Source organism: Coturnix japonica, chromosome 18 (genome assembly GCF_054131305.1).
Source record: "Coturnix japonica strain WE chromosome 18, WE-NBRP24, whole genome shotgun sequence".
Lineage (NCBI taxonomy): Eukaryota > Metazoa > Chordata > Aves > Galliformes > Phasianidae > Coturnix > Coturnix japonica.
The window spans coordinates 12680068-12695536 of record NC_140680.1 but is presented as its reverse complement, the minus strand read 5'-3'; the positions used below and the strand labels follow the sequence as shown (position 1 = coordinate 12695536).

The 15469-nt window shown below is 44.8% G+C and overlaps 1 long non-coding RNA gene across 5 annotated transcripts in view; it reads left to right on the top strand.

Annotated features, from left to right (window-relative positions):
- LOC107320432 (uncharacterized) overlaps positions 1 to 15469 on the top strand; it is a 181692-nt gene that overhangs the window by 138245 nt on the left and 27978 nt on the right. For 4 of the 5 annotated variants that reach the window (XR_014935474.1, XR_014935476.1, XR_014935475.1 and 1 more), the window contains 8 exons: positions 2655 to 2828; positions 2947 to 3316; positions 6589 to 6739; positions 7928 to 8599; positions 9566 to 9776; positions 11351 to 11549; positions 13430 to 13596; positions 13780 to 14017. This is a non-coding gene — a long non-coding RNA (uncharacterized LOC107320432). The other variant, XR_014935478.1, reaches the window with a different exon arrangement.

Below are 15469 nucleotides of genomic sequence, written 5' to 3'. Positions count from 1 at the left end.
AGCCTCTCAGACTGGCACGCTTGACCAAAAGCTGGCCGGGTGATTCATTCGTCTGGCGGCTCAGTGATTCATGGGCCTCCAGGAAGAAGGGAGGAGGGAGGCAAAGGCTTTTCAGAGCTGAAGTTAAATGCAAGAGAAACACATTCCCCAAAACCTGACTGTGTCCAATTGGTGTGTGAATACCCAGACAAAGCCGGGGCAGGAGCCCTGGTGGGCCACGCTGTGTGGCTTTGAGGGCGAGCCATGCTGCAGGTGGCACGTTCTCAAATCTGTGCTCTGAGCCATGTGGAGTGCATGAAGAAGTAGTGCTTTACATCCTGTGTGTGCTCCATGGCTTCCCCTGACTTCCTGGTCGGGCATGCTTTGGTTTGGATACTAAGGGCTTTCACCCAATATCAGGGTCAAAACTTCTACTGACTTTGACTTAAAATCTAAGTTTCTAAGCTATGCTAACAATTCTGGCTTCTTCTCATGTCTATGAAGCAAGCATACAGGTGCCTGCTCATGGGAACACACTGCAGATGCCTCTCTACTTATGTGCTCTGGAATACCATACTCAGTTCTGGGATCCTCAGTTCAAAAAAGACGGAGATTGAGGAGAACCCAGTGGAGGGCCTCCAAGAGGGTTGGCGCCTGGAGCATCTCTCATATGAGGAAAGACCAAGAGCCTTTGGGTTGTTCAGTCCGGAAAAGTTTGAGAGGAGATCTCATCCCTGTTCATAAATATCTGAGAGGTTGGGGTCAAATGGATGGGGCCAGGCTCTTTTTGATGGTGCGCAGCAACTGGACCAGGGTAGTGGGCACAAAGAGCTACTCAGGATGATCCATAAAATATGAGGAAGAACTTTCCTATGTGGGTGACAGAGCACTGGAACTGGTTGACCAGGTAACTGGTGTAGTCTCCCTCTCTGGAGATATTACAGACCTGCCTGGATGCTTTCCTGTGCAATGTGCCTTAGCAAAGGGTTGGACTGAGGTTCCCTTCCAACCCTACAGTGTGACTCCACCATCCGGCTGTGCTGCTCTCCTCCTCCAGCAGTGCCCAGGAGATGCTGCAGGGTTTCCAGGCCTCAGCTCAGCCTGCTGAAACTGCATCCCGTGTACCCCCGCGAGTCGCCTGCTGCAGGGGATTGTGTTACATATTGCTTCAGACACATGGGTCAAAACGCTAAATTATTTAGCAGCCATTGCCAGATGGATTTTAAAACAATTAACAAGTGCTAAAAATAGGCAGCTCTCTCTGTCTCATGGATTTTGCCAAAAAGCATCTGTTTGCTGTTCTCTTGCCAGAAATTTATGCTGAGGGTGCAGCAGAGGCCTCGTGCTCCCTTGTCGGGGCTTCAGCCGTGCCTGGGCTTCTGGATGGCCACAGCGTATCAGGGTAAAGGTGCCACTGGCAGGTTTAGGTTTGATATTAGGAGGAAGCCTTTTACACAGAGGGTGGTGATGCACTGGAACAGGTTGCCCAAGGAGGTTGTGGATGCTCCATCCCTGGAGGCATTTAAGGCCAGGCTGGATGTGGTTCTGGGCAGCCTGGGCTGCAGGTTGGCAACCCTGCACATAGCAGGGGGTTGGAACTGGATGATTATTATGGTCCTTTTTTACCCTGTCCATTCTATGATTCTTTGATCCATGTGGTAAGGCATTGTGGGATATGTAGTTCAAGGTTTCCTGGAGCCTGCAGCTCCCTGTTGTCAGGACAGGTGCATCCTCTGGCCACGTTTCAGGGCTCTGCTGTCAAGACTCTGGCCTCTGAGCATGTGTTTATTTCTGCAGCACAGGATGTGCTTTGCGCAGAGTAAAAGGCAGCGTTTGTTTCTTTTCTGAGTTTGCAGTCACCCATAAAAGCAGGTGCTTTGCACTGAGCCCAGGGTTTATGAGCCTCTGCTGCCAGCCGAGCTCTGATGCTCCACTTGGTGCCACTTGCAGCACTACACTCAGCAGACCCTGGGGAACAGTGCAGATGATGGAGCACATTTCACTGAGTTTCTGTTTCTAAAAAATGTTACACTAGGCAAAGGAGTTGGACCTGAATGAAAGTGGCGGATCTAATTTTAGACAGTACCTATGAATGAAACTTGAAACGAGCTGTTCAGGAAATACCTTCCTCTGCACCAGTGCCAGGGAGAGTATGTGATTTAATGCTAAATTAGCCAGTGCCTATGAACAGGTTACTGCAAGATTATTTTCCCTTACTTTAACTGAATTATTGGGAAAAAAACAAAAAACAAAGTCATAATTTCTACATATATGCCCATGTCCTTTTGCAAAAGCTACAGATCTTCCACCTCTGGGGAGTGAGTGCCTCCTCTGCTTCATGGCCATATGTCACCTCTTGAAGGCTGTTTGTCACTATGGCCCTGCACTCAAGAGCTCTTTTCTTCTTTCTGGTGTCTGGGGATGTCCAGAAGTGAATGGTAAATATGAGAGGACCTTGAGAAAACTGAAAGCCTATCCCAGGGCTCTTGCCCAGATGAGCAGCCACGTTAGCTTTCAAGACGCCAAATCTCTTTCAAATGTGCTTTGTTATCTATTGACCAAACATTCCTCTTTTCTTAAGAAATACAGAAGGGAATACTGCCTCTCCAGATACCAAGCAGGCATCCTGTCCCTGTCGCTCAGGCCTTTTATCACACAGCTTTTCATGTCCACAGTTTGGGACCCTGGAGACCTGATGATTGAGATGAGAAATAAATCAGCAAACAAGCTGTGTACCTTCCTGCAAAGTGTTTGCAGCCAAGCACCAAGTTACAGGCGCCTCTCTGCATAAGTGGGCTAGGCACAGCAAGCACAGCACTCACAGCACTTGATCAAAGAATAATTTACAGGTATAGTAAGCCAGTTACTCCTATCTAACCTGTGACAAGATTCTTGGCCCTTGGCAAAGGAAGCTGTAGTAAGTAAAAGTGCAGAAATGTTTTGTAATGCTTTTTTTCCTTTATCCAGATAATCTGAGTCTTGGGTCAAATCCATCGTTAACTAACCAAACCTCCCTCAACCCCATGTTTTATGAAGTTTCCACGTGGAAAGGCTTTAATGAGTTCCTGTTCATGACGAAACTTCCTATGTTGGATACAGCCCTGAATCTCATGCCAGCACTGGCTTAGCATGGGTTGGTGCTGCTAGACCCAGACATCTGGAGCTGCGCTGTGTAGGTGCTGGGTCATCGCAACGCCTTCCAATACAGCCACTCCAGGAGTACTGGTAGATGCATGACCCAAGGTGAGCATGAAGATGGTAGAGCACTTTACCTACTGGAGCAACTTTATGCTGCAATCTGAGGGCAGATGGATACCAGCTCTTTCCCTCTGGACAGGTGAGCCAGGGCAGAGATGACCACTGTAAAATGCTTAACAGAGAAAATGTGTTTATGGGAATACTGAGGAACAAAGGGGTCTGCAAAGCATTTATGTGTGGTTATGGTTAGTAGGGCGAATTCTTTGTGTATGCAAAAAGCAGCTCTATTGGTCAGTGTGCTGGCCACCAAGCCTACCTCCTCTATTGGCAATAAGGAGAAGCCTGCTCCATTGTAAGTTCAGCTGCTCTCCTCTTGTCTGCATTGCACAAATGTAATGCTGTAGCTGTAGTAAGTTTGTGTACCCCATTTAACAAGTCACAGCACCAAATGCAGCAGTGATTAGTTCATGTGATGGCCGCTGTTCTCCAAGCAAACAATGAAATCAGTTAACCAGTAAATGAGTTTCAGGCCTTCATAATACTGCTTAAGTCTAGGAAGTTGTCTCAGTCTCTGGCAGGGTCACCTTGGCTTGTCTGTGTGAGAGCATGCTGTGCCCTTCTGCTTTTCCAGCATCCTTCTGGCTTTGTGCCTTATCCCTCAGTCACGATCTATTGCACATCATTAAATCTTCATAGACAGTAATACTGTCTGATTACAGTACAGTGAGAGAGAGAGCAGGTATGTTGCCTGAGCTTAGGTAGTAAGTGCCTTCCTACTGTGTATTCACCCTTGATTTATTGCTCTGTCTTCTCAACATATATATGGAAAGCTGCATTGCCAAAACAGTTCAGGCCCCTTAAAAAGATTATGGGATTCATAGAAATATCCAGAAAGAACTTTCCCTTAATTAGTAAGGAATATACAGTGACTTCTTAAAGTATTGACTGAGGCAGAAGGAGTGAACCTTGAATCTGTGTCAACAGCACAAAGTGAACTCAGGTAATTGTGAGACTGTTAAAAACGTAGGTACTTGCACAAAAACTTGGTCCTGTTGAAGGCACAGGAGTTTATCAATGAAGTGAAGGTTTCATTTGGGTTCTTCCTCTTCTACTGTCCAAATCAGACCCATACTGCACGGTTCATCTGCCCTCTGAACACCTGATTCTGAGAGAGCTTAAGCAGCTCCTAGGGCGATCTGGCCTTGCTTAACAGCCATGTGAGATCTGGGCAGCTGGAAGCTTCCAGCCCTTTGTAGTTCTTAGTACATGCATCAAACTGAACTCAGTTGCTTCACTGAATGCATTTTAAGTACTAACATTTAAACTGAGATTTTCAGAAGTCTGATGGGGAGGTTCGTCGGTATTGCCCATCCTTGGATAGAGCAGTGTCCATCAGTCCCATAACTGCCATTTAGAATCTTATCTCTGCTCTTTTCTTAAGCTAAGTAAAAACAAACTGCATGTCTTGGGATTTGTTCAGAACTGCTGGATACTCATAAAATACACAACTGCCACGAGCTGTCACTTCTCCATCCCATCCGTAATACAATTCTGGGAAATAACACCTTTTAACAACAAGCAAACCTGCCTTAATAAGACAAAAGTCTTGTTGCTAGGAGTCCAACTTTCCACTGGCAGTGCTTCTGGTTAATACTGGAAATTCTAAATATCTGATTAAACATTTCTGGAATTTCTGGGAATACAGAGATGCCGTATGGGCAAGATCTTCAGAAAGTTCTCAACAACGTAGCTCCTGTTGGGGCTTAAAGGACCCCTCCAGGTAATCCATTTCCCTAATTTCCTGACGTTGTTCCTCACATTCCCTGAGCTGGCTCCTTAAATGACTTATGTTCTCCTTTGCAAAATGCACAGGCACAAATAAACCACATATATGAGAAAGGAATGTTCCTCTGTCCCACAAAACAAATTAAATGCTTCAGTCCAAAATCACTCCTGGGGTAGCTCCTGTGAATTCAGACAAAACGCATGAATTGAGTTTATTAAAGCAGCGTTTCTGATAGGGATTTGGAATAGCAGTCCAATGAGGTTTTGCAATAGTAAAATGGTTGTTTATTAGTGATGAGTGAATCAGAAAACGTCTGGCGTGTATGTTGATCCTAGAAAAAGAACTGAAGAAGTTTGAAACTCGATCAGGTCTCTCTGAATCTGTATGTCAGCAAAACTGCCTGGAAGTAAGTCCAAGTCAGGATTCTCATTCAAACGTACTTCAATGTTCAGATTTATAAGGCTGGCTGTAGTCGTATCCCAGCAAGTGCTAAGAAATTAGGGATGGTAAATTAAACTGCTGAAGAAACAAGTACAAACTCGTTCCTCAATTTTATACAATTGTGATCTTTTGGTGATAGTCACACGAATCCCACAGCTGTGCCAGAGCTGCAGAGAGGGATATAAAAGCCAGGGAAACAAAATTAGTTCCTGATTCAGACTTAGTAAACAAACAGCACAGGTTATTTCCAAACATTTGTTTTGTTTTCTTCTTAAGCGCTTTGTCAAACCACAAGTGGCTTTTCAGATGTCTCTGCACATAAATAAGCTTTGGGGTTGGAGTAGAGTAATTTTATTTGGATCTTCCAAGAACGTTTTTGAGATAGATACTCTCATCATGTGCTGGGCCACAGACTTTCTCCTGTGGAGCACAAAGCCAGAGATCCTCCTGCTATGGCCGGTGAGCTGGCAGCTCTCACAGCTCTGACCTTGGAACTTCAGCTTCTTAACTGACTCCGAAGGACCTGCAGATACACCACAGGAGATGTGGCCATAGGCTGTCAAGGGTTTGGCTGGTTTTGTCCACAGGCATCACGGTGTCCCTTGCACATACATGACCCATGAGATGATCTCTATGGTGAAACATGCATACCGTGAGTATGTTTTCAAACCATTGTTAGCCTTATTCTCACAGCGTTCCTTTTATTCTCAGTGTTGCAGATGAATTTTGTCCAAGACTGCTGCTCACTGGGACACCTGAGATAACAGACCAGACAAAGCCAAAGGGCAGTTGTAAATTGAAACAGGCAGAGTTGCAACCAGTCCCTCCTTCCTGATTGCAGTTGAATGGCAGAGGTCTGAAGAACTCTTGCTGCCCAGGCTGCCAGGTGGATGGTCTCTGGACAGAGAAGGATGGTCACTGAGGGGCTGCTTCATCCCTTTGGCAGGGAATTGAGGGGAGGGAGCCTCTTCAAGCACCCATGTAGCCACTCTGTCTGTGCCATACAACTGGTGGGGCCACTGCTGGCATAGCAGAGAGTTTATTGGTCCCCATCTACCCACTTTGTGCAGGGGAATGGGGCAGTTGGAGCTCCTGGCTGTCAATGCTGTCTCCTCCCTGTCAGATGTTTTCCATGGGGCTTTTAAGGCCATGAAATCATGAATTTCTCTCTCATTTGTACTCAGGATTTCTCAGAAAGACACCCACATGATCACCATGGTGCTCACAGAAGCCTTTGTTGGGAGGAAGTTCACCCATCCTGGCAAGGGGAGCAGGAGGGAGAGAAGCCCATGTGAGGTGGATGCTGTGTGTGCTGCATGTTCCTTCTCTGATCAGGTAAGGGGGCTGGAGGCAATTATTTACTGTCACAAATTCCTCATGAAAACAAAGGGAATTATGCTGTCCTTTTGTACATCCTCCATGTGTATCTTTTGGGAATATGGTAAGGGTAAATGCAGGGAAGAGGCTTTGAGATATGCTTGGTTGTTTCATGATTCTGGCCCCCTACTCCTCAATAGCTGTAGCAGAAGCAGCAGGTAGGTCAGATCTAACTGGAGGCTGCACTGTGGTAGCTGCAGTGCACTCCCTCAAGGTCAGAGCTTTGGGAAGACCTTGTGCTCTCAGACATCCAGCTTCAATTTCTAGCCAAGTTCATCTTAACCTGCATTAAGAACTGCATCTATGAAGATCACTGAGGCATGCTTAGATACTGGGGGCAAACCAGAACTTTAAGGAACATTGTCCAAATTGCATCTTCCAGTTGCGTTTCAGCAGTGTGCAGTACTCTGCATTCCTGACAGCCTGCGATTGGTGCCATGGAGCATGCCTGCTCCTCGGAGCTGAGGTCAGCCAGATCCTCAGAGATCTGAGGAGAGTCTTGTCTGAGAGCTGGCACAGCAAACTCCACGTGTGGTTGTTTGGTTACATTTAGTGAAGATGGAGTCTGTTAGCTTGTAGCTCTGGGTGAACTGTGACTGCCAGGAAATGAGGCAGTGCGGGTTGATCTGAGCCCACCTTTGCAGCCTGGAGAGACCTTCTCGTTCTTGGAAAGCTGTTAGCAATTCCTGTGTGCTCTCACAGCCAGGATCTTACCTGACCCTATCTAAGATGTCCTTATTTCTAGAGCTAAGCAAGGACAGCTGGTAATCTGGAGTAAGTGTTTAAATGCATTAACTCAGAAATACTGGTCTTCGGAATCACAGCAATATACCACGGGGAGATTCTGAGTCCAAGTGGTGCCCTGGGAGGAACAGTGCATGTCTAAAGAAACACGTCTCTCTGGAAATCCAGATGATTTCTAGCAATGGGAGAAGGAGGGCAAAGTCTCATACTGAGCCATAACGAGAAGAGCTGTATGATCACCCTGGTGGATTTTTCAGTGGATGAAACAGAGAAATTCAAGCTTAACTAGGGAATTTATGGCTACACAGAGTCTTTTTTAATATGCATCTTTCTCCAGAACCAAGCATTAAGTTTAAGCCCATGCACTGTAAGAAATAGGTTTCTTCTTTTATCTTCATTTAGCCTGGCCATAGAAAGATGCAATTCCAAGTGCCAGCCTGCGAAGCCAGAGCAGCACATCCCTCCTGCTGTGCCCTCTCCAGGAACCAACACAGAAGGTCCTCAGGAGGCTGAAAGGGGCTTCTCGGCAGAGCTGCGTGAGTCAGTTTGCACGCTGGAGCCTTGGTCTTCTCGTGACAAGCATTAGTCAGAGTGTTCCTGGCACGTGGCAGGAGCTTGAACCCCGCGGGTCCAGCGGCTTATGCCGGCCTTTCTCGAGGTGGCTGCCGTTCAGCGGCATGCAAGATGATCCCGCTGAGGAGCAGCATTCTGCTGGGGTCTGCGGACTGAGAAGCCCTCCACAAACCTCCCTTATGGCTTTCCATTAGAGCAGCTATACATAGCTCCTCTCGGGATCTACGGAGTTGCATTAACAGGCAGACAACAGAAAGCACAAATTTATCAAAATTAAATGGAAGTCAAGAGAACATACTGTCTAAGGCAGCGAGGCGGTTCAGACAGCTCTGCAGCAGCCTAAACATATGACAGACTCAAGCAGCTCCCACCGCTGCCAACACAACTGCTCGCGGGGTCTGCCAAGAAGCCAGATGCTGCTGCTGGAAAAAATATCTTCCAGAGTTTGGCATCAAGATCCTGTGATTACCATCCAAATGGGAGGAGATGGAGTGGTAGAATGTGAGTTTAGTATTTAGCACCCCAGAACTGTGCAGCAGCCTTTGAAGGCAGAGGAAAAAAGTTCAAGCAAAATATTTTTGCTAAAAATATGTTCAGAGAAATGAAGTTTTTTTTAAATAGCAGAAAACCAAACTATTATTAAAACAACACAAAAATATTTTATGTCTGTATCAATTAAATGAGTAAAACCAAAGAGGATTGTGGATTCTTTACTTGAGTAAATTTTGTTAAGGAATAGTTTTATAAAGGTCAAAGCATGAGCTCTTTGTCTCTCATGTTGTTGCTAATGGAAAGTTCCACTGCAGATAGCATCACAGCAACTCCCCTACCCAAGACAAATAGAGATGGGTCTGAGCGTTCCCGCGTATGCTTGGGAAGGGTTGAATGTGGATCCAAAGTTTGCAGCTAGTCCTCCTCTCCTGGACAAACAGAGGCTGAATCCAAGCTGACCCAGGCTTTGGGGGAAAGTCGGACCTGTGTTTGGTTCCAGGCTGTGAAGTTCAAACCCATCTTAGAAGGTGTAGCAATCAAGGTGTGGGCCATTCCTTAAAGAAGTTTGAGACTGCTCTTGAACCTCCTTCTCCTAACAACCATACTCTCATAATCTGGGAGTACAAGAGGATCTGGAGCTGCCTGTGTTGGGTGAGGTGTCCCAGCTGTGGCCTCGAGGAGCCTCCCCAACAGACACAGTGGTTATGGGTGCTCAGCACACAGAAGCAACCCGGCCAAGCAACGTCAGCTCCCCTGCCTGGCTCTACTCACCTCTTGTCTCCTTTCTTACTTTTTTGTGTATGTGATGATTCTGCTTCCTGACTAGGAATCCTCTTATTACATTAATAGTAGTAATAATAATAATAACAACCCAAGTGGGAACTCAGAAGCTTACATATGGAAAGTTAAGACATGAAGACTGTTCTGTTTCACTTGTGTTTATTGTTGCTTATTTTTATGACTGTTTTTCCACAGATGTTATCTCCTTTCCTGTTGGAAAAGTGCAAACAAAGCCATTAATCATTATCTCCCATCCCCGTGGACATGTCAGATCTTTTTACAGGAGAAGTGGACAGGAAGCAAGGAGCATCTATTCCCTCACTGAGGAGCTCACAAGGATTTCTGTGATTCTGTGATGACTGCTTACCTGTACGATCTTCCAGAACCATTTTACACAGCTGAGCACGTGAGTTGATCAGTTCAAAAGTGTTGATTCTAGAGCAACTGTAAGAGATAATCCAAAGTCACGTAACCTTTCAGAGCCCTTCATAGTACCATAGAATCATTTGAGTTGGAATAGACCTTTGAAGTCATGTAGTCCAACTCCCTACAAATAACAGGAACACCTGCACTAAATTGGGTGCTCAGAGCCCCATCCAGCTTGACCTTGAGTGTCTCCAAGGACTGGGCAGCCACCACCCCTCTGGGCAATGAGAGCCAGTGCCCCACTGCCATTATTTGGTTGATTAGCTTAACAAAGGCTCCTGCAGTTCCCTGTGCTACAAGTCCTCTCCTCAACCATTAGTTTTGATCTGAGGTTCAGGTAGAAGGCTACGTAATGCTATTCTGGTATCCAATTTATATACCAGCCACTGGAAATGTAATTGGGTTCTGTTTCACAAGGAAGGCTTATACTACTAAGAAACTTAACAGAAGTGGATAGGTTTTCTGCTGCTTGAAATGGATTTTCAGTTGAACTTTGGGGAAGAAAAGAGGGGTGAGTGAACCTTTGCAAAGATTATCTGAGCACCTGTCTGTCAGACAAGTGCCCACATGACAATTGATGGAGGATTCTGTGTTCCTCATGTCTTTCCCAGCTGTGCAGGACATCTGGATGCTGTATGTTAGCTTCTATGTTCGTGCCTGCAGGTGTTGAAGAATCTTAGCTGTAAATGTGTTTGTCTGCAGAATCTTGCATTAAGGGACAAGCTGTCCCTTGAAATAATGTCTGAAATCAAGACGCTAAATAGTTTGCATTATTTAAGTGTTAGCATATTTTCATCACTTTAAAGAAGTGTCACAACCAAACACTTCACTGGTCAGAGTTTTGACATCAGTCCATCGCTGCTGAGTGTGTCAGAGATCTGGGTACTGGACTGTCTTTGCATGCTCACATCTTTATCCATTATCTTCTGGCAGAGACTATAACTCCATCAACATGGCTTAATCTCCATGAGATTCAGCGTTAGACAACAGCATCTCAGCTACTCCTCAATATTTGCCCGTGCTTGCTTTACCCTGGAGTAAAAGTACATCAGCTTTTGTTCTTGGAGTAACAGACAGCTGTAATGATCTATAAATTCAATTTACACAATGGTATAAATTATGTTTATCTCACTGAAACCTCTGAGTGTCCACACCCCTTGCAAGACTGCATGTGTTGAATGCTTCCACCAGACTGTACAGGGAACATGAAGAGGGAAGCTATGTATGATTCATGATGGAGGACTTCCATGCTCAGTTTTCTAAGTCAGCCTCCTCCCATCAATGTACTGGAGCCAGTTTGCAACCGGCCTATTGCAGAGCGGGCCAAGCCAGCACTAGTTAGAAAACACACCTGAGATCTCAGATGCTTTGAATCAATAATCACACGTTTAAATAACGTATCTCACCTTCAGAAAGCATGTAGCAAGTCAAAGTTTGTCCTTCTGAATAGAAAGGTAATATAACACACATCTGAACAAATGTGCAAAAAAATAAAAGGAGTTACAGCTAAGCCTAGGCACTTCCTTTGCAAGCTGAGAAAAATGCCTCTTCTAGGGAACGCTGCTAAGAAGTTGGATGTTTGCCTGTCTCATCTACGAAGGGAGCAGCCAACTGCTGGTTACCTCCTTATGTTAGTATCTGGCATTTGATCATTCAGAGAACTACCTGAAGCTCGGTTTTACTTGGATGATGTATTTCTTCTATTTTTCTGAAGAAAGCACCTTCATTTCATCTGTATCTGGAACTGACATAGGTGAGTTTCTGAATATCATACAGAGATATAATTTGCTTGGATTGTGTGACATAAGCCTTTAAAGTACACATGCTGAGCCCTTAAGGCAATTTTAGTGTCCTCTCTTCCTGGGAAGCAGGACTCTTACTCATTAGGTGTAAGTCACCTAGACTCAACAGCCCTGGTCATTCCCTCAGGTCATCAGCTTTGCTCAGGCAGCTCCAATTACCTTAGCAGAATAGTATCACTCATAACAACCTAAGGAAATCAGGAAGTCACCAAACAAGGGAAGTAATTACAGCTTCTTTCAGTACTGAAAAAGCAACCTGTTCTTTTACGACCCATCAAAACCATGTGTTTGCCTTTAGTGGTTAAAATAAAGGGTGTGCAATTTGGGAATAATCCAGCTACAAAGTTTCCTAAGTAATTGGCAAGTCCTGAAAGGTTTTCATTTCTGCAATTTAAAGGTGGTGATCTTGAGATTAATTTAATTTTCTTTTAGATTAGCCTTTAAAGGACACTACGAAACCAAAGAACGACATTTTCAAATGGCAAACCCACATTTCACTCATGCGACACGAAGATTATTTTGTTAACTACCTTCAAATTTCATTTATGGTGTGATTTAGTTGTTCTGTAAATGAGAATGTCTTTCACTGCAACTGAGTCAGAATTCAGAATTTGAGAAATATTTCCCACTTTCATCAAAAGCTCTAGCATGTTACTCAATCCTAATGGTAGCATTATCAGTTTACGCAACTCGCACTTGTTTTTCACTCTTCATTTCAACACACCCATTCATTTGATTCAGATTCAACTGATTGTAGGTGAAAAAAAAATCACTCGTTTGCAGTCAGTCTACTTGCATTTTCATGAAACAGTTTTCAAATTCTTGAGGTACAAACACAGCCCATTGGTTTAACGGAGGGAGCTTTTGTAAGTCAGAGCGTGAACCAGATCTTCTGTTTCTCAGAAATAAAACAGGCTTATCCCACACGGTACTTTGGGCTGTGCTTGCACTGAGCATATGAGTAATCTGGCTGAAATCAATGGGATGACTCAAAATGCTCAAAATGATGTGCATCCCTGCCCCAGGGCCAAGATGCAGGACGCTTAATGCTGGGCGAACAGTTAGCCCTAAGCCACAGTTCATTCACTCTTTTTTTCTAGAAGATGCTTTAAAAAGAACAACAAACACAACAGAGTACAGCTCCAGACTTCTGTGCCTGAAGATGACCCCCCAAAGTTGGTTTAAGAACTCAGTAGTTTGATTGTTGTGTTGCATTGCTCTGCATTAACGTGATACTTCTGTGTCAGATTTCCCGTGTTATATCCAATAATTCCCATGACACTGATGTCCTGTTTCCCTGTTCCTGAGCTATCAGCAAACCTTTGCCTGTTTGAGGTGCAGGATGTTGGGGTATTCCCAGATCTTCTGTATGTTCACTGATTCATCCTCTCCATTGCTGAGACACCTAAATGCTTCCAAGGGAATGCGAGAAACCAGGTCAGCAGAGTGGAAGTAACCAAGGAAAAAAAAACACATCTTCTTGTACTGGGAGAATTGTCAGGGAAAAAGAAAGAATAGAGAAAGTGGGAGTAAAGAAAGAAAAATAAAACAAAAAATCAAAAGAAAACACTCATGGTGTGGATTTCAAAACCAACGTCTGACAGCTGTAGTATATTCAGTGTCTGACATCCCAGTGGCTTCAGTGAAAAAGCAAAGCTACTGATGCTAGCACTGAAAATCCCACATCCCAGCTATTTTGAGTTCACTCGCCAAAACTACCAAAATATAGCCATGATTTGCTTTCTGTTTCTCTTAAATTCTTGGGAAAACAATCAAACTTGAGACATGATCTAAGGCGCTGGGTAAAAGATGTCAAAATATTCACTCATAGAAAGCAAGTGGGAGCCCAACCTCTATGGGCTTTGTCCCTGGAGAGCCTGAAAGGACACATCAGAGCTGCTTCCCGAGGCTGGTGTGCAGGACTGTGTGCAGGACTTCCAGAGGAACATCTGGAGCTCTCCACGGACCAGCCCAACCAGCAAAAGCTTACTGAAGAAGGTAAGGCAGTATTTCCTTTTGTTTCCCTCTGCTAGCTCATAGTTTTGACTTTCCCATCCCTGTTCATTGTTGGGTTTTGTTTCATAGCATAGGTGCCGCTGGGGACAATGGTGCACAATTTGCACAGCAGACATATGGGGCTCGGAGCAGACCAACTTCTCACCCATTTACCCACTCTTTCAGGGCAGTTTCATCGCCTGCATCAAGCACCCAGGAGCACAGCTGGCTGATGCCACTGCCAGCATCCAGGCAGACTCTTGTGATCCCAGCCACAGCCAGCAGCCTGCATGTAGATTGATTTCACTCTCAGTTTTGCAGCTCGGGCCAACTGGGAATGTAAACCGCACTGACCAAGCAGAGTTGGGGAAGTTGCCAGCAAATGCAGAAAAAAGGAAAGGAAGGAAGATGTGGAAAGCATGAGGTAAGAAAATGAATGCTGTTTTTTAATACTCAACGTTTTCATTTGGGCCAGGCCTTGCGAAACTGTCACATTTCTATGACCTTCTTTTCGGTAGAGCATATGATCTTAGATCAATCCTTCAGCCTCTGGGTGGAGCTTAGCTGAACGAACCATTGACAGTGACACCAGGTGGGTGCACACCTGAAAACCCACCTGTCTGTCACTGCCATTTTGCAGGTTGGTTCAACACACAGTGGACAGATGGAGGTTCTCATCTCCATTCAGGTGGAGAGGGGAAATGTGACCATCTACTGTACCTTTCCCTCAAATTTTAAGAGTGCATGGCCCCAAGAGTTGGTTCTGACTCCATTAAGGTAAACTTAGTCCTCTAGAGGGCATGGTTACACTGATTATATATTTAATAATTGACTAGTGTTACCTTGGCTATCTGTTTGCCTTCCTGGCGTAAATCAGGAATAAAAGCACCACTAGTAGTAGAGTTTCATTATCATCAGATTTTCCATGTAGTCTCTCTTCTTGAGGAGGATAATTGCATATGGTCCAGAAGCTTTGGGTTTGATGGCTGGGGAAGCTTTCCAAGAAGCACCTGTCATTCTGTCATTGCTACCAAAATCCAGTGTCAATGCGTCTGTTTTGCTTGTATTTGTGATCCCTCTTCGGTTATTCCCAGCATCCCTTGGTAGCAGCCTCTGCTGGGCCACCTGGATAGCAGAGTAATGTTGGGTTCCCCATGCTAGAATCCATCCTTATCAGAATATATGGCAGCTGCAGACAGTAGATGGCAATTAGTGAGATTTAGGGATTGTGGTGACTGAACTACCTCAGACAAATTTCAAGGATAACAAAATTGTGCAGATGTAAATATAGCCACCATCTGTCCTGCTGTATGTGTTTCCCTGATGCACACACATTGCAGAGGCTTGAATCCAGGAGCCTGTCATCCCAAGGAAGATGCTGTGCTACCTGATCCAAAAACTCACCACCTTCTCTGGGGTAGCACAAGCCATGCCAAGCTCTTTTAATCTGGAGGTCACATCTTTGTAGACCTTATGCAAGGCTCACTTGTCTGTCATGCAAACACCTGCATTTTATTCTGTTTTACAATATTTAAATCCCCTTATAAAATAAACAGCTACTGGCTGGAACCTTACCCAAGCCTTATGTCCAAGATCTGATGAATTTAAAGCTATTCACTAAGGTGCATTGGAGAAATAGAAGGACTGGAAGCAGCCATCAGCTAACATTACGAATAGAGATGTATTGGTCTATTTTTTGTGGCTCCCCTCAGCTCCCGAGTACATTCCATATGCACAACATGCTAAGATTTCTTTCTTTGGATCAGTCATAGTGCCAAACCAAACCAACACCTAGGAACTGCAAAAAGTGTTAATCTGTACTAATTTGTTATCATCACTGAGCTGTGCTGAGCAGTATCCCTTTACTTCTCCTTTT